An 18,464-nucleotide genomic window follows, 5' to 3' on the forward strand; every position below is an offset into this window, starting at 1 on the left:
ACTTCATTCAGTATGCATTTACATTTGTAGGATCTGATGATGTCCTTTTCATTCATTCCTCAACGGCTGGGTCTTGGATTAGACTTCTGCGTTTACAAGTTTCTCAGATCCAACTCTCGTGCTCCTCCCTCTACCCATAATGCCTCAGTCAACCTGCTATACATAAGATTTCATTTTTTGCCATATCACTACAGACATGGATCCATGTCAGAGAGCTTATCGGGTGTTTTCTGTTGCTGTAAGTTTAATATTTTCATCTCTCAAGCATGCTATCTTGATATCTTACTTTTTTCACCCACCTCCCTCACCTAGTTAATGAATTTTTCGAGTTCTTTAATTTGTGATACTCTTCTTCTTTTATGCCTTCTACCTCCGGTAGCTCTCTGTACCGTTGTTGGTTCTTTTTCCTCCTTTCTACCTTCTGGCGAGCGTTTTCTTTACGGTCACTGCTGGTAGTTTAAAAAAAAATTCTTTTTTTCTGTTTTAATTAGTATAGTGCTTGGAGACCGGCATATGTGGGTCTAGTAGCCTGGGGGAGACCCAGACAGACTGCACCCTGAAGCCAGGACTAGTGATGTGGCTAATTCAAGGAAGGAGCTACCCTGTAACAGTGAGCCTAAAGATGAGCCACAGCTGCTGGTCGACACTGATGTTCCCTTGGACACAGGGACTGCAAAGGCAGAGGGGAGTGGTAGTACCCATGCTGACAGTTAAGCACCTCTGGCAGAACATACCAGACTTCCTGTGGAAGGAGAGCTGGGAAAAGTCACAGACAGAGTTGAAACAGGCTCAGCTCTCAGACCCTACATTATAAGGCTTGAGGGAGGTAGCTAAGGAGGCGCCTGATTCTCAAGGAAAAAGGGTTACTGTCTAGAGAGTGGACCCCTGAGGGAGGGCTAAAAGGTTAAGTAATACAGCAGTTGGTAGTGTCCAGAGCCTACCATCTGGCACTTCTAGCCGTAGCCCATGACATTCCTTTTGCAAGTCATATGGGCATAAAGCATACCAAGAGACTTAGTATGCATAACTTTTATTGGCCTGGAATTGCCAGGGATGTAACAGGGTACTGCAGGACCTTTGAGCAGTGCCAAAATGTAAGGCAGTAGACAAGGTCAAAGCTCCTTTATTGGTTTGTCTGTGATTGAGTAGCCATTTCAGAGAGCAGCTATGGGTATTGTGTGGCCTCTGAATACCCCAAATTCTACAGGGAAGAAATGTTTCTTAGTGGCAGTAGATTATGCTACCAGATACCCTGAGGCGGTGGCCGTGTCCTCCATCGAGACAGAGAGGGTGGGAAATGCTTTACTAGAGATTTTCAGCAGGGTAGGTTTCCCAAAAGAAATACTGACTAACAGAGATGCCAGTTTCATGTCAGACCTGCTGGGAAGTGCTGTGGGGTGAATCACCTAAAGACCACCCCCACCACTCCCAGACTAATGGTCTTGTGGAGACATTAAACTCTACGCTAAAGACCATGCTGCAGGCACTTGCAGACCAGTTTTGGAGAGAGTGGGACAAATATTTGTCCCATCTGTTGTTTACATATAGGGAAGGTGCCCCATGAATCCACAGGTTTTTCGCCCTTTGTGTTGCTGTATTGGCATAGGGTGAGGGGGCTTTTAGATTTGATTCATGGTGAGTTGGAGGGTGCGTGTGAATCCCAAAAGGCGTCCGTTGTGGTGTATGTCCTAAACCCCCAGACAAGGCTTAGGGAGCTCATGGGCTTAGCCCACGAAAACTTGGCAGGAGCCCAACAGCAGAAAAAGGTCTGGTATGACAGCAATGCACGAGCCAGAGATTATGCTTTGGGATAGCAGGTTATGGTGCTCATTCCTGTCAGACACAGTAAGCTGCGGGCAGCTTGGGAGGGACCCTTCAAAGTTGTAAGGAAGGTCAGTGATGTTAATTACATGGTAGAAGTGCTAGACAGGGGCACAGATTGTACCATGTTAACACAATGAAGCCTTGCCATGATAGGGAGGCCCTTGTGCTGAGCATTTGTAGTGGATGACAGGAGGAGTCTGCGGGGGATCTGGTGACTGATCACCTCAATGAGGTTCAGACTGACACCTCAGTGGAAGAGGTAGCAATGACCCAGCGGCTATCCCTTACCCATGTTCGAGAAATCTGAGCATTGTTACAGGAGTTTTGGAACATGTTCACTGGAAAACCAGGGTGCATCCACCTAGTGCAGCACTATGTTGGATACACAGCCCCAATGACCTATCAAGCAGGCCCCTTACAGGTTGCATGAGCAAATCAGACATTCTCTGAGTGAGGAGATACAAGAGATGTTGGGGAGTAATCCAGGAGTCCAGCTGTCCCTGGACCTCCCCAGTGGTGCTGGTACCAAAGAGGGATGGCAGCACCAGGTTCTGTGTGGAGTACAGAAGTTTAAGTAGTCACACACAGTCACATACTTAGCTGATGCCTAGGACAGATGAAGCCTTAGAGTAACTAGGTGAGGCTAAGTATCATCTGACCACTATTGATCTGACTAAGGGCTACTGGTAGGTGCCCTTGACTCGTAACGCTAGAGAGAGGTCAATCTTTGTGACTCCTTTTAGCTAGTATGAGTTTACGAAGATGACCATTTGGATGAAAAAGAAAACAGCGAGTTTCCAGTGGCTGGTAGATCATACCCTAGCAGGAGTAGGAGATTATGCCCTTGCTTACCTGGATGATATTGTCATCTACAGCTGTTCCTGGCAAGAGCACCTTTAGCATGTCAAGGAGGTGCTGGGCAGGTTATTAAGCCCAGTAAGTGTCAGGTGGGTAGGACAGAGGTCTCGTTCCTGGGACATAGAGTGGAGAGTGGTAAGATCAGGCCAGAACCTGCAAAATGGAAGCCATTCAGGCATGGCCTGCCCTGTTAACCAAAAAGCAGCATTCTCCGTGGCAGTGGGGTACTATAGATAGTTTGCCCCCAAATATAGTACAACAGCTGCTCCCCTCTCAGACCTGACAAGGAAAAAAACAGGACAGATAGGGCAGTATGGACCCCAGCATGTGAGCAGGCATTCCAAAAATTCAGTGTAGTTACAAAACACAATCCCTTAACATGGCTATATAGAGCCAGCCAGCGAAATTCCAAGTTGTTTAGGTGGAGCTTAGGATTGCAGGCATATGACCATGACAGTACAATATCGCAGTGGTGTTAATGCCAGTGCAGATGGGCTGCCAAGACAGGAATCGGGGTAACATATTCCCAGATAGGCTTATTTCTTTCAAGCCACATTTCTCAAGGGCAACTTGAAAAACTGGCTTGAGTCTTTGAAGGGGGGAAAGATGTCAAGATGTGGTTTAGTGCCAGCATAGCCAGCTGGTGTTCTGTAAAGAATATGTTCTTTGAATATCAAACTGATTTTTACAAGATGTTTGTGTTACAAATGTATTAGAACTATATGGCATTTGAATGTCAAATTGATTTGTACAGATGCTTATGTTACGAATGTATGTAAAGTTGGTAGTGTTAAATGTAGCAACAGTGAGTCCTGCTGAACAGAGAGGGAATATACACTTGAAGGGAAATTTTGCTTGGTGCAGAGAGCTGCATCTGCAAATACTAAGTTTGATGGAGAGCTGCATCTGGAAATACTGAGTTATCCATTTGTATTCCAAGTGAGCATCCCTCTCCCGTGTCAGTGGTGAGGATTCAGGCTTCTTGATTACTGGCCTAGTGTGGGGACGTCACAACCTGTATTCGTAAAGATGCAAACATACACACAAAAAGAGCTATGACTTAAGAAAAAATGTGGCAGAAAGGAAAACTATTAAAAAAATTGGAAACCGTGGACTATTTGTAGAAAATATTTACTGCACACCAGGCAGATGAGAAGCAAATCTTTTCCAGCAGTAAGGCAATGTCAAGAGGCAGGTGTAAGATTCAAGCGGCTGTATCCAGCTTGTAGATCAGACACTTTTGAATGCAGAACAGTCTAAGCAGGAAATTAAAAGGTTTAGTTAAGTCAGTTAGGAAGCAGAAGGAGTTTCTGCTTCTGATTCTTCTGATAGTAATAAAGCCCATAATAATATTTTCCCACTGAAACATTTTCTATTGTTCCAAAGGAAAATGTTCAACAGAAAAAATGCTAAGAGCTGACTATAAGAACCAGGAGAACCTCAGACTTGATCCAAAGACTGGTGTTGAGAGTTGGACATAATCAGGAAGACCACCACTAACATTGTGAAATTAGTGAATAAATGGGAATGTGTAAAGCATCAGTCCCATCAAATATAGGTTTAGGCATGTGAAGTGTGCTTTGCAAAATGTGGTTGAGGAAGTCTGGAAAATTGTTGACTGTTTTAAACTGATGGGTAAACTGTAAAAGCATATGTCCCACTTTGTGGTGTTAATGTTTAGAAGGACAGTGAATGGATTGAAAAAGTAACAGTAATTAAAACACTTTGTTCTTTTTGTTTGCGTAAAAAATTTCATGGTATCAATTGCATGCTGTAACTATATAGAGCGCAGTCAGGGGTGTTGTAAATGTGAGGTGAGAAGAGTCTTCTCAGTGACTGCAGTATACATTAAAGATATTAAATCAAGAAAGCTTTTTTTCTTAGTTGTATCTAGTAACAAACAAGGCTGGAAGGAATCAAGTTGAAGTTAAATTTATGTTATAGCCTTGGGTTACTCTCATGGGAGATGTAAAAAATTAATGATCAGACTTTATGGAGATTCAAAGTATTAATTTCCCTGTACTTATGGGGTGAGTGTCTAGATTAATCTCCTTGGCTTAAGCTAAGCTATAAAAAAAGGGCTTTTTAAGGCAAAATGATAAGCCTGGAAGATGGTTATTTCTTCCCAGTTGCAAAGACATTACCTAGTTTTTTTTCCCATTAGCAAATCGTCTTAGTTGAAGACAAGAAGTCTACATATGCAAGCAGTTAATCTTGAGAATTCTTAACAGTATGTTCGGAGTGAAATTTACAAAGAATCTTTCATGCATTTGCTGAGTAACTATCTTTTTTCTCTCATTATTAACTGTATTTACTCATGAATGAGCAGTCTGCAAGTGCTAACAATTATGAGAGGTCTGAACACTGTATGCTGAATGAAATGTATGAGGTCCAATGCAACTAGCATTTAAAGGTATATTACCTTTGCACAGTTTAGTTTATTTAATGTTAGCCAATGCACTTTTTCATAAGTCTAAAATATAATGTTTACTGAAAGCATGCAGGCTATTTTTCACTTCTGGTAGGGTAATACAGATAAGAAAAGAATAGATAATTAGCAGAAGTGGGAACACAGGCTTTATCATGCACTTTATCTTGGGTATCCTTAATTTTAAATTATGTAATGCACGTGGACGCAGCCATTTATTTGGAGCAGCTGCTGCTTTCTTATAGGATCATAGGAGGTTACTAGGCTGTTGGACTTGAGGCCCTTATAAGGCTAGCCAAGAGTTTAATCCATGTTTTAACAAATCAGCGCCCGATGCCCCTGTCCAACAGGGACATGGGTGGAATCCCAGGGGTATATTTCTGTTTCCCATCCAGTTATCCAGGTTGTGCTTAAAAAGGGGTAAAGAAGGTACTCTGCTTGATGTGGAGAGGGAGTCTATTCCATAGATGGGGCAGTCTCGGGGACACAGATCTGTACCGCCAACGAGGAGTCTATTCCATAGATGGGGCAGTCTCTGGGACGCAGATCTGTCCCTCCAACAAGTTTTGTTGATGTCACAGACCAGGTTGAGGCCATGTGTGCATGTTACTCGAGTGGAGCTTGACTTGCAGATATACAGCAGTCCCGTCAAGGTGGGGTCCGTGATCACCTTGTATGCCAGACAGAGGTCACCTCTGAGGAATCTGTATGAAAACTGAGCATAGGAATGGGGCTTTTAGCCTGTCTCTGTATGGTAGATGTTTGAGGCCCTGTATTAAGAAACCTCTGTAGTCTATCCAGCTGCTGCATGTGCTCTGCAAGGTACATTGCTGAAAGGGGTGTTATACTCACTAATGGGCCTTATAAGGGAAGAATAGAGGGATGTTTTAACCTCCTTGTCCCTGGATGAGGTACCTTTACTTATGAGGTGAGCTATGTAGAGGGCTTTCCATACAATGGAAGCAACGTGGTGGTCAAAAGTCAGGTTGCTATCAACCTGGGTGCCCAAATCCCTCATGACTGATTGAGTGCTTAGGATGTTGTTATTAATGTGGTAATTTATGGGGATGTCACTCTTCCCAAAGGGAATGATGATGCATTTTTTGATATTCAGCTTGAGGCCATGTTTCCGACACCAGTCATTTGTCTGAATGAGACCCTCTTGGGAGGATGTCCACATTACTAGGGGAATTGATGACAGCACCCAACTTGCAGTCATCTGCAAACTTGGTCAGCCATAGTCCACTGGTTTTGGCCTGCACCTCAGAAAAGTATATCCCAAGTAACAGAGGCCTCAAGACTGAACCCTTGGATACGCCGCTTGATACAAGTCTGCTGCTTGAGGTGGCTTCCCCTATTTTGACTACGTGGGTTCTATCAGTGAGTCAATTTGCTACCCATCTGGTAACATATGGATTGATGCCTAGTTGACAGAGTTGATCTATTATTGCTCGAGTGGGGAATATTGTCGAAGGCTTTGGCCATATCAAGGTAGGCGGTGTGCACCATCTTCCCCTCATCTATGGCTTTGATGACTGTCTCAAAGAAGTCGACTAAATTTAAGAGACACAACCTCCCTGTGACAAAGCCAAACTATGTGGGATCAAGTGTTTGGAGGTTGCCAATGTCCTTTTTAATGAGCTCCATGATAATCAATTCCATGGCCTTGCAGATCAGACTAGTTAGGCTGATGAGTCTACAATTTCCCGGATTGGTGGATGCTCCACCTTTGTGTAAAGGGATGACAGTGGGTGTCCTCCATTCAGCTGGGAGGAAGCCAGTACTCAGGCTTTGGTTGAATAGGGTGCCTGAGTTCACATAGGATGCAGCCTGGGATGTTATCGGGTCCCATGGAGGCTGTATTTTTTGCCTTTGAGAGAGCAGTGATGACCTGTTCCCTAGATATAAGGGGAAGGGGGCAGGTATTGGGGATGTCCTGGTTTATGGATGGGAGGGACAAAGGGGTAAAGTGTTTGCTAAATCTGTCAGCCAGGAAGTTTTCTATATCTACAGCATTTGTTTGTGGTGTCCTTGACCACCAGTTCTGAACAGATCTGGGTACTTCCTTTGAGGTTGCGGACATATGTGAAGAAGGCCTTATGATTGTCTCTGGTAGATGTGGTCAGTTTGGACTCTGCTTTGGAGGATTTCACTAGTGCTCTTATTTGCTTGCTAGCCTAAGGAGACATTGCTTCCAGTTGGGCGCCTATTCCTTCTTGGTCTTGAACAACAATTTTTTCCTTTTGTTATAAAGTTTATTTATTGCAGATGTCCACCAGACAGGTTTACTCTACCTTGCGGAGAACTATTTAGTCCTGTTGAGTATTCCTGATTCCATGCATCTATATAAATGCTTGTATAGTGCTTTGGTGTAGTTTTGGATATTGGTGCCAGTTCCTACAGAGGGGGAGGGGGCTGTGAAGCTGTTTATACCATCCATCAAGAGGCTGTAATCAGCTTTGGAGAAGTTTTTATGTCTAATCCTAGCTAGACGGGGGTTGGGGAAGATAGTGACTTTGAAAGTGACCACTTTGTTGTCTGATCTTACCAGGGAGGATGATACTATAGGGATGCTGCAGTGGTTACTCATGTTGGTTAATGCCAAGTTTAAGATATTATCACCCCTTGTGGGGGCATGGACTACCTGTTATAAGGCTTTTGCATTGACAGAATCAAGGAATCTCTGGGCATTTGTATTTTGGCATGAGTACTACCTCTAGTTTTGGGAAGCTAGTCACCCCAGATCAGGGTAAAGGGTTGACTCTTGATAGATTTGAACAGGTCTAAATTAGTGGATTGGGCATCTTTAGTCAGATGTGGGTGCCGATAGCTAGTTATGGTTTGAATAGGGGTCTTGTCAATGGTTAACTGCACCTGGAGTGTCTCCTGTGCATCATACTGTTTGACCAGCCTGTAGGTTTGTATGTCTTTAATGTATATTGAAACTCACCTCCTTTGGATGAGTAACCAGGTAAGGCTGGGGTGCTCTCTGCAGCTTTGAACCAGGTTTCTGTGACTGCACAGATGTCAGTATTTTCCAGGGTTAGGAATGCTTGCAATCAGTGCAGTTTCATGTTTAGACTCCTAGCATTTAGCAGCATGACCTTTAATTTGTGTTTTGTTGAAATTTTTATGTTGGTAGTTTTAACCTCATCAGTTTTCCTAAAAATGGTAATATAGGGAAGGCAAGAGCCATTGCCTGAAGCCCAGGTGAGACAGATGCAGGCCATCTCTGGAAAAGCATCATGGTCTGTCTATCATATCTTCCCAGGCTGTCGTGTACTGGATCCACCTGGAATGACACCAGAAACTAAGCCAGTTGTTAAAGTCAATATTTTTCTGTTTGTATTGAGGCATCATTCTGGGAGACAGCAGAATGCTGCTTAAGGCTAGGGACATACCTGCTTGGGACATGCATTCAGCAAGCTCAATCATGTCCCTCTTCATATAGTCCAGAGAGATACGTCTCAAGTCATTCACACCAACATGGACTATGACAGAGTCATACCAGTACCTGCTGTTGAGAGACTTGAGTGCATGTGTGATATGGCGGATTCTGGCACCTGACAGACAACTAACCATGACTTTCTCCTTATCTAGCCTGGTGAGAGGCACATCTGTGTGTCTCACAAAGGAATCTCCAATGACTAATATGTTGGGTTTATGGTGAAGCCGTAGTGGTTGGGATTAAACTTCATTCTTTTGAAAAATGTACATAGTGATTATTGGATTAAAGGGGATTGGGATTATGAAAATCTATTTTTGGTGTTTTCAATGAAGCAAAAATATTTTGAAAATTTGACATAGGGAGGAAACTACATAAAAGATCACCTTGCCAAAGATTAGTGTGTGCATGTTAGCTAAAAGTTGGAAATATACATTCAAAAGAAATATGTGTAACAGGTCAGAGTAATATATTTCTACCATAATGGCTACTCTTTCAATATTAACATAGAATGAAATGTCCTTGCTGGTGTGGACAAAAAGCAAGAGTACTGAATTTTATTAAGACTTAGGGTACAAATAGTAATGTTGTGGAAGGCACATTTGGTTAGATATGAGCAGGCGAGTTTAACAAAAAAAAATATAAAAATTAGGGTGGACATTCAGCAGAATATCAGGGACAAAGGAAAAGGGGAATAATGATACCGATTACTAGAGGAGCTCCAGTAGTCATAAAAGATTGGGAAAAAGGCAGTAATGGTAGATTTGTGGTAGTAAGGTGTTATTGGCAGGGGAGGAGGATTTCACTTGCGTGTGTATATTCCACATAAAACTGCTGTTATGGAGCTTAATAGACTTTGTGGAGAAGTAAATAGCTTTTGGTAGGGAACATTATTTACAGGTGGGAATTGGAACCTGCATTCATGATTATATGTTATGGGAGCAACAGACAAGCAGAAATAAAACTGTGTAAACTTATTCAGACCAAGAAGACTTCTGAAGAAGATTACACTGTTTTAAACAAAAGCGCTTACATCTTTTATATTTTTTCTACATTAAAAACTTTTGTTTTATGTCATTGTGCTTTGGATTTTGTGCTTGGTGGAACCTGATCTGCCAGACATTTTACATTTTATGGTTTGCTTTTGCCTTTTGGTCCTACAGAGGAGCATGTATGTTTAACTGATAGCTTTGAGAGACCTCCTGTAAGTATTTCGGATCTTGCGCCAATAAAAACTGAGGTAAAGAATAAGCATAATGAAGCAGTCAAATGAGGTGCTGGTGCTTTCCTATTTACCTGTTAAAAAGAGAGGAATTTAAGGAAAGGGTAGTGAAAATTTGGGAGTTAAATACCACGGTAGTGGTGCGGTAGCGTTGTCGCCTCACAGCAAGACGTTGTTGCGTTCGATTCTCAGCTAGAGCGTCTTCTGTGTGGAGGCATGCGTGAATGGGCGTGCCTTCGTTGAAGGTTGTGTGTCAGGGCTGGTAACTCGGCACGTAAAATCCACTACCAAACATTAGCGGACCGGGATAAGCCGAAAGACACAACAACAACAATTAGAGAATTTAAATTAAAATCTTCAGAAGGGATATCTACTGAGTGGGCTAAAATGGAAATGGAATTTAAAATGTGGTAGAAATGAGAGAGAGATAGAGAAGTAATAGGAAATATTTAGGTGGGTTGACAAATATGCTACAGGGTAAGGGGAATCTCACAGAACAAGAAATAGATTAACTGCAGACTGCAAAGGAAAAAACAAGGGAGCATTTAGATAATATTCATAGGTTTAGAAAGCTTGCCATTAAATAACTATTTGTGTACGAACTGTAGAGCACAAAAAGAACTTTTAGCACAGTGACATAGGCAACAGAAAGAAGTAAGGGTTGTCACAACACACATTGAGCCCTATGGTAAGAAAAAAAGGAGATTTTATAGTGGTATTAGATGATATTTCAGAAATTGTATAAAGCGGGGTAGTTTAGAACTCAAGAAAAAGCGCAAATGGAAATAATTTATTAAAGACTTAATCATACCAAGGCCAAAGGAAGATCAACCATTAATAGCCAGGTTAAGAAGAGATGAGATAAAATGGTGATGTATAATCCAGAAACGGGTGTTATCCCTTTGGAATTTGGGAGGGAAGAAAGTGATGATGATCTGGAAGATTTTGATTTAAAAGTATTTTAAATGGGGAGGAGTATCAGGATCTTGGAAAAAGTTTTGTTGGCTTTATTACCCGAAGGGGGTAAAGACCCTTCAGGCCCAGCTTTGTATGGACCCATTTCAGTTTTAAACAATGATTATAAAGTGTTTATGCTAGCTGAGAGAATAGCTGAGCATTGCCGATATTGATAGATATGGATCACTGTGGTTTTGCAAAGGGGAAGAGAAACATTTGATAATGTGAACAAAACAATGATGATCCAGATGGATGCTGAATGCAAAACAAAATGCTGCTGTTGTGCTCTGATGCAAAGAAAGTTTGATTCAGCTATGATTTTATAAGTAGGACAAATGAAATATTTGCTTTCCCTGATGCAATAATAGGGTTAATTTGGAGAATGTATGATGGTTTGGAGACTAGAATTAAGACATAAGGGTTCTTCAGCAAGCTTTGTTTGAACAGAGAAACCAGGGGTGCTCCCTTTCCCCTTTGTTTTATGTTTAGAGCCATTGGCATAGAAAATAAAGGACCAAAATTCAGGAATATAACTGGTATGGTACTCAAGAAAATATAGCTTTATTTGCAGATGAAATTTTGTGCTTAATTCCAGAAAAACATTTCAGAGTTCTGGAATATTTTGACACAGTTTCCAGTCTTTACAGGATATAAAATCAATGAAGATAAAATCTATAGTAGTAAACTATCTCAGACATGAATTGGTACAGCAGTAGGTGAAGCTTTAGGTGTATGCATTAAAATGATTCTGTAACAGCAGGTAAGGACAGGTGGGAAGATTCTAAACAAAATATAATAAAAATTGAGAAACTGGAAGCTGTTGGTTATGGCTGTAGATAGGAAGGTAAAAACACTGAAAGTGATGTTTATTATTAGATCACTGTTGCAGTAATATAGAACTCTATGAGATGTATCCTGCCAAGGATCCATTGCCCATCCAGTATACAAAAGCTTGTGGGTGCCTTCATGTGTGCTGTAGGTCGCAGTCACCAAAATTGAGGACTTTCTTGCCAACAGTTAGTTGTGTTCTGTCAGATGCTTGTCAACACAGGGTCTTCAGTTTTAATGGTCAGCTCATACGTCAGCTTTCTGGGCAAATTAGTACCTGTCAGGGGACCTTAAATTTATTTTTGATTGGAAGTTGTGAATTTGTCTGTTGTGTAATAGAAAAAGAAAATGCCCATATGTTCATAGGCAAATACTACGCTAGCTGCCCTTGTGGGCCATTTTCAGCCAGCCCAGTTTCCCTTTCAGAAGTGAGAATAAAGCCCTGTACCTCATGTCTGTGAGGTAAACACCTTAACCATTATACTAATTAACCAACCAAACCCCATAACTGGACTTGCCCAAGGTGGGGACTGAACCCATGACCTATGTTAGACAAATCATACAAGGGAATCCCATGTGACCTGTTTATTTTGTTTTGGGGGGAGTCGCATGATATGCTTTTGTGTAAGTTTAGTGTTTCCTTTACCCAAGACTGTTTGCAGTTGACTTAACGGCCTTAACATGTTTCTGGAGAAGAAAATGCTTTAAAGCCCTTGTTCAGTCCTCTTTGGCTACTGATTGTTTTATTGGATGACCCCCTACAGACAAGAAAAACTGCTGAAGAGGATCCTGAATCTACCATGCCTTTAAACTTCCTTTCCTAAATGGAAACCAGTGAATCTATTGTGGCCATAACTGAGTCTTTGGACTGTCAGTCTAATATTCCAAGCCCCTTTGGTGTTGCTCTGCAAAAATTCTCTAAAGGTCCTAAACTGGACATGTCCTTCAAGACCTGACATCAGGCAGCTGCTAAGAGGGGAGAAGACTGATGATCAACATTAAATCAGTATTGCAGTGTCCTAAATTATTTGAGCTTTAGCCTGCCAAGAATATGATCACTGGTCAGCTCTCAAAGTACACTTTCCATACACTGCAACTGCTATGGGTTTGAGTAATGCTATATAAAAGAAGAAGTTTGGACACCGAAAGCTTCAGAGTATTTTTTGTTTTGTTTTGTTTTTTGCCACAGCGGTATGCTTCCGGTGGAATTTGTAGAACTGACAGTTGGCTAGAGATCCTTCAAGGGTGGGCAGATGAGTACCTTTTTCTGATGGAATCCTTTCCCATTGTCTGTGAATATATTACTTTTATCTTAGAAAATTTGCTTTTTATGGACTTTCATGATCTAACCTGTTAATGTTTGTGTGGGGAAAATAAAATATGTGAAGTCTGTATTTGATGTTTTCATTTTCATTCATCCTTCAATTGATGGATCTCTGATCCAGCTCTCTTGTTTTTTTCCAGATTCTTGGATTTGGCTCTTGAGCCCCTCCCTTTGCCCGTAATGCCCCACTAACTTAACATACCCATTTCTCATTTGTTACCATATGTCTCAGCAGAGGATACTTCTCTTTCAAGCAATTGGGTGACCTGATGTAAGTCTTCATTCATTCTTGACTTGTGGGTTTCGGTTCCGTCCACGGAATCGACTCGGCCGTTTAAACAAGCTCGCGCCAGCCAGAGACTCTCGAGCTAAGGTTAACCATAGTGCCTCTCTTTTCTTCCCCTCAAATCTCATTTGCTTCATAGTGTTTTAGGATGCATCAGCAGTGCTGTTAAGTGCTTATTTTTGCTGAATACCTGAGTTGTTTGGCTTCTGCTACATACCTACAATCAACTGCATTACTAGCTGAGTTAAGTACAAACTTGCAGTGTTAAAGATTGTACTGCATTTCATTTTCCTGTATTTAATTATTTCATTGAATATCATGTCTGTGTCTCTCTGTAGTTCTTTATTTTTCTATTTAATTGTTTCATAGAATACTGTGGTCTCTCTCTGTCTCTGCAATTAGTTTCCCGCCTGTCCTCCCTGTTCTTGTTTTGGTATTAATCTTGGTGACTTTGGAATTGCCCGACTGTCCTGTAAATTTGTTTGAACACTCCTTCTCATTTGCTTACTCAACCAAGTACAGTGAGATCATATTTTGACTTCAGACACTCCTACCAGCCCCATCTGTTCATCTCTATCACAGCTCTATTCCAGTCTAGTCTCACTAGGTCACTCTACCTAATACAGAGAGAACATTTGTGAAGGGCAAGCCACTTAGGTCCTTAATTTTGAATTATTTTCTGTTTCTCCTTTCTCCTTTTCCACAAAAAAATAAAAAATAAAAAATTATACGCTTGTTTCCTGCCTTTCATGTAATTAGTCTAGTCCAGATACAGATTTGCTGTAACCAGGACTGTTTGTAAGCTTCTGAGCCCTGCATGCCTTTCTGTGTTGGAGGGAAGTCTTCTAGCTTATCAGTGGGAGTGGTAAGCACTAGATAGCCTATCTACCACAAGAGTGGTTTCTGGCCCAGAAATTGTAGTTTATTGGCCGTTTGGCAGTTTCTCCATCTCTTTCAACTTTCTGGTTTAAAAGCCCGTGTTTGCGCTTGTTTCCCACATTTCTTGTAACTAGTCTAGTCCAGATGCAGATTTGCAATATCCAGGACTGTTTGTAAGCTTCTGAGCCCCCCAAGCCTTTGTGTTGGAGGGAAGCCTTCTAGCTTCTCAGTGGGAGTGGTAAGCACTAGGTAGCCTGTCTACCACAAGATCCAGGTACAGATTCTTAGTTTTAGCACTTGAATTTGCTTATTTGTGCTCAGCACTTGTTCAGAACTTGTTGTTAGCACTAAATAAGCTACAAATTACTACAGCACTCAACATTCCTCTTTACCTAGAGGAAAACAGTTTTTGTACTTACTTTCCTCACTTGCTTAGAGAAAAACATCTCTTATGCTCACTTTCCTCTCTTGTCTAGAGGAAAGTAGTTTTTTATTCAGGCACGTCCAAGGGTGAGCTCCCAGTGTTCTCTCCTGTCTATCTGATGAATCTGGGCACCTTGCTGCAATGTAGCAATTGCCTCATGTACACACAGCCCACGCCTCCTACCACCCAACACCACAACCTGTGAGAGATGCACTTATCTAGCCAAACTGGAGGTAAAGCTCTCTCCAACCAAGACTGGACTTGACAGTCAGGAGGGGAAGGTAAACACTTGCACCACACCACACTCATCACATAGTCCCACTAAACCTACACCACCAAAATCCACACATAAAAACACAAAAACATTTGCGGAGGCTCTCAGTAATAATTTGCGCAAGCAACAGAGACCTCCAAAGCAGAAAGCAAGCAACCTCCACCCCCCAACACAACCCAAACGACACATAGCCCACAGATTCAGTGTGTCACTCAACCACAGCCCATAAGGCAAAACAACGTACCCAACACACTAGTCATAGGTGACTCTGTAGTCAGGCACACTGATGTCCCACTCACCCAGGCTAAACAAGAAAAAGGTTACTGTCAGCTGCCTGTTGGGTGCCAGGATCCGCCACATAACCCACGTACTCAGGTCACTCCATCACAAGTACAAATGTGACTCTGTCATTTTCCATGTTGGTGTGAATGACCTGAGACGTACCTCCCTGGACTACATGAAAAGAGACATGGAAGAGCTTTCCGATCTTGTAGCCCAGACAGGTATGACTCTAGCTCTGAGTAGCATCCTGCCATTGCCCAGAATGATATTGCAGTACAAGGACAAAATGATTGACTTCAGCAATTGGCTAAGCTTCTGGTGTCATTCTAAGCGGATCCAGTATCTGCTTGGGATGACATGGTCGACGGACCACGATGCTTTGCCAGAGATGGCCTGCACCTGTCACGCCTGGGATTCCAGATAGTGGCTAAGGCTCTTGCTGCCCCTATAGTGCCTTTTTTTAGGCAAGGTTCAAAAGACAAATTCACCACCTTAACAGGAACAGGCAAGCAAAAACAGAGGGTAATGCTACTCAATGCTAGAAGTCTAAACTTCAAAATGCACTCCCTCAAGGCACACTAAGGTGGAGGTGTGTCCATATTCATTAAGGATATCCACACCTCCAGGGTAGTTGCTCAGCATAAAACATCTGAGGTTATCCAAGTGCAACTAACTCTGGCAAAACTGCAATCCAGATTGTAGATTGCTGCAGATCCTCCACCATTCCCCAGAATTCCCACTCCTCTTTTCTTGATATACTGGAAAATATTAGGGTTCAACCAAACACCCTAATAGTGGGCAATTTCTACTACCCCACCATTAACTGGAAAAACTACTCCTGTACCAACTCCTTCATACAACACTTTCTGGAATTCATAAATTCCAATGCCCTGGATCAACTTATCCACACCCCCACCAGGGACAACAATATCCTAAACCTAGTCATTACCAACATGAGGGACCGGTGTTCCACACCTGGTCAACTCCTCGTTGGTCAGATCCGGCCATAAACTAATCACCCTAGATATCCACATCCCGCCTCCACCCCCCCCCCCCCCCCATTAAGGAAATCATGATTAAAAATTTCTCCAAGGCCAACTTCATGCTTCTTAAGACAGAAGTGGCAAACTTCATGACACCCGTGCAGATGGACAATACAGTTACAACTGCTGAATCCTACACAGATGCACTCTATAAGCACTTTCACGAGTGCATGGATCGTGCTATCCCAAACAGAAACAAGATGCTATCCTCCAAAAAAAAGGAAGCCAATCTGGTGGTCCCCTGCCATAAACAAACTGTACAACAGAAGGAAGAAACTGTTGCAAAAGAGAGTAAAATCCCATGAGTTGAGGAGTTCCCTGGTCAGCCTAAGTAAAAAGCTGAGATCCCTTATAAGATCCTCCAAAGCTAGCTACAAAAACAAAATTGCCACTGATTCTAGGGACAACCACAAAGCATTCTATATAGCTATGTCAAAAATCTCAATGGCAACACCCAGATGATCTCTGAGTTACAGCACATCGGCATGAACATTACAGAAACAACTGATATTGCCAATGTCCTTGCAGATAGGTTGAGTGCTAACTTTACCCCCCTCTCACCCCCTAAAGGGCCCATAGCTATACAGAAAGAATGCAGAGTCCCTGTAATCACAACTACGCAGGTAAAAGCTGCACTCTCTAAAGCCAAAAACACAGCATCCATGGGACCGGACAACATCCCAGGCCGTGTTTTACATTAACCTCAGAACGAACTGGCTCCCCACCTAAGCACCATGCTCAGTCATAGTCTCACATCAGGCTTTGTGCCCACTGAATGGCACACAGCAACAGTTATCCCACTCCACAAAGGGGGAGCCACCACTGATCCCGGGAACTGTCGCCCTATTAGCCTGACAAGCCTGGTCTGTAAGTCCATGGATCATATCATCATGAAACTCATAAACAAAGACATTGGTAAGCTCCGAACTCTGGACCCCACCCAGTTCGGGTTTGTGAAAGGCAGATAATGCTTCCTGAACCTGATCGACTTCTTTGAGGCAGTCACCAGAGCTATAGATGAGGTTAAGGTGGTTCACACAGCCTATCTTGACCTTGCTAAGGCTTTCGACACCACCCCCATTCTGGAATAACAGCTAAACTCAGTAAACTAGGTATAAATCCCTACGTCACAAGATGGGTTGCCAGTTGGCTCACTGACAGAACCCACACTGTAAAGGTTGCAAACTCCAAATCTGACTTTAAACCAGTGACAAGTGGAGTACCACAGGGTTCAGTCCTGGGACCTCTCCTGTTAGCCTGTACTTCAGAGAAGTAGATACCAAACACAGAAAGTCTTTGGCTAATGAAGTTTGCAGATGACTGCAAACTAGGAGCCATAGTGGAGTCCCCAAATGATGTGGACATCCTACAGAAGGGCCTCACTGAGACAGATGCGTGGTGTCAGAGCCATGGCCTCAAGCTCAATGCCAAAAAGTGCATTGTCATCCCCTTTGGTAAAAACTCTTTACCCATGAACTACCACATAGGCGGCGGTCTACTTAAAGCCGAATGTGTGATGAGACCTGGGGATCCAGGTGGACAGTAGTCTCTCCTTTGATGATCACATCTCCACAGTAGTCAGGAAATCCTTCTGCGTGGCACACCTCATCACAAAAGGGTTCTCATCTAGGAAAAGAGGTCATTGTTCCCCTCTACTCGACACTCATTAGACCCGTTATAGAGTACAACGCCCCTTTTGGAATGTACCTCACAAGACATCTGCAGCAGCTTGAAAGGCCACAGTAGTACCTCACAAAGAGGATTACTGGCCTCAAACAGATGCCCTACACTAATAAAAAACAAAACTACTGACGAGAAGCCGGTCCAAGGTACACTATAAAAGGTTTATTGCAGGATACAATAAACTATATAATCCAAATCTTTAAGCACAATGTAGATACACTAATACAAACACTTTTCGTTTGCACTAAAGCAAACTTCATCAGAAGACCTTGTAATTAGAAACACTACAAGTTTAAATTAGTATTGCTAGTGACATCACAATTACATAATTATGCTGCTGTTCAAACTTTAAAGATGTAGTGCTTTAAAATAACGAACCACTCAATTTAATCAAAAACACACTTTAAAATTTCCTTATACCAAATATAATATACATGTTATTATAACATTTTAAAAATAACCCTAAATGTAGTACTTATAAACTATAAAAATGTACATGTATATAATATATAATATATCTATCTATACCATTATGTATAAAATCATAAATAAAAAATGTGTATGATAACCGTTCCCTTAAATTCTGTACGGCTTTTCATGTTCAAAGGTACCTAATAAGGTTCAACAAGATATTTAACCACAATTGCCACTGTGTACTGTAAAACAAGTAAACTATCTACACATTTCTATTTTTTTAAAATGCAACT

The 18,464-nt window shown here is 42.1% G+C and overlaps 1 protein-coding gene across 4 annotated transcripts in view; it reads left to right on the forward strand.

The window, feature by feature from the left end:
- Positions 1–18,464, forward strand: part of CCDC88A (coiled-coil domain containing 88A) — a 4,373,054-nt gene that overhangs the window by 1,884,702 nt on the left and 2,469,888 nt on the right. The window lies entirely within an intron of this gene.

This window comes from Protopterus annectens, chromosome 1.part2 (genome assembly GCF_019279795.1).
Source record: "Protopterus annectens isolate FY-2018-M chromosome 1.part2, PAN1.0, whole genome shotgun sequence".
Lineage (NCBI taxonomy): Eukaryota > Metazoa > Chordata > Ceratodontiformes > Protopteridae > Protopterus > Protopterus annectens.